Source organism: Octodon degus, unplaced genomic scaffold, assembly GCF_000260255.1.
Source record: "Octodon degus isolate 3935 unplaced genomic scaffold, OctDeg1.0 scaffold00033, whole genome shotgun sequence".
NCBI lineage: Eukaryota > Metazoa > Chordata > Mammalia > Rodentia > Octodontidae > Octodon > Octodon degus.
In genome coordinates, this window is record NW_004524609.1 from 963,853 (window position 1) to 965,029 (window position 1,177).

Consider the following 1,177-nt stretch of genomic DNA (forward strand, 5'->3'; position numbering starts at 1 on the left):
GCAGCCGCCGCCCCTCCCCGCACCCGCGGCCCGCTCGGGCCCCCACCTGCAGGGGCACCGGTGCCAGCGGCAGCGCCCCCAGCTCCGGACCTACCTGCGCGGCTCAACCAAGCCTAGAAGTGGGGGCGGGCACCCTTCCGCCCTCCTCCACGCCTCATTGGCCCTTCCAGGGCACATCGTGGGCTCTATTGGCCGGCAGCCGCTGTCCGTCAGGGCGGAGGGGCGGGACAGAGGAGGAGAGGGATGCTGGTGCCTCTACGTCTCTGTCTCTGAGTGTCTCTCAGTCTCTGTGTCTCGTCTCGGCCCTTGGAAATGAGAGGCTTTGGGGCGAGAAAACTGGCAGGGGCCCGGGCAGGGGTCTAGGAGCGGGAACCGCGGCCGCGCCGCAGCCCCGCAGGCCGGGCCGAAGCCCCCGAGCCCGGGTCCTCCTCTCTCTCCATCACCGCAGCCCCTGCCCCCTCACCCCGCTCGGCTCTTCATCCAGGAAGCGACGCGAGCCAAACTCAGGCCGGAAGGCCAGAGGGGAGGCTTCACACATGTACATACAGCACACGCATGCAGACTTTGTATACCTAAAGCCAGCCAGGCGTGAAGCGTGAGGGCCCGGGCAGGAAGGCGCCCGCACCCCCCAGGCAAGAAGGACTCCAGGTGCGCCTGGGACTGACGGCTGAGGAGGAATCCGGCATCCCGCCCAGAGCCTGTTGACAGGGGTTGCCGCCTGGACGGACGAGTGCCTCGGTTGGGCACAGGAGCCGTAATCCCACTGCTCGGCTTTCCTAGCTTTTGATTTTTGTACCGTTCATAAACAGTAAAAAAAAAAAAATGATTTCAAATTTTTAAATTTGAGGTCACAAAATGAGGGAAAAGACAGAAAAATTGGGACATTATGCAGATACAGAAAAGAAATTTAATTTTTAGTTTGGGCAGCTCCAGATAGCCGGGTTAACCCAGTGGAGATGTCCAGAGACAGCTGGAATTCTGGGACTTCAGAGTAGGTGGACAACCTGGATTAGAGAAGATACGGTTTACAGCCTAAATATGGTGGGGCTATGACATGCTAAGCGATAAATCCACCCAAAACGTTAAACATGCGTCCGCATTTAAAGTCAAGAGGATGAAAAAGAAACAACAGTAAAACTGCATGAAAATTGAAGGAGCAAAGGTCTCTGGCAAAACA

General features: G+C 58.1%; 1 protein-coding gene across 1 annotated transcript in view; it reads right to left on the minus strand.

The window, feature by feature from the left end:
- The window catches only part of Kansl1 (KAT8 regulatory NSL complex subunit 1), a 180,402-nt gene extending 180,275 nt beyond the window's left edge, over nucleotides 1-127 (minus strand). Inside the window, exon 1 of the mRNA XM_004629994.2 lies at nucleotides 95-127. The gene's annotated coding sequence lies outside the window, so the exon portion shown is untranslated. The remainder of the gene's footprint in view (nucleotides 1-94) is intronic.
- Between the last annotated feature and the right edge of the window lie 1,050 nt (nucleotides 128-1,177).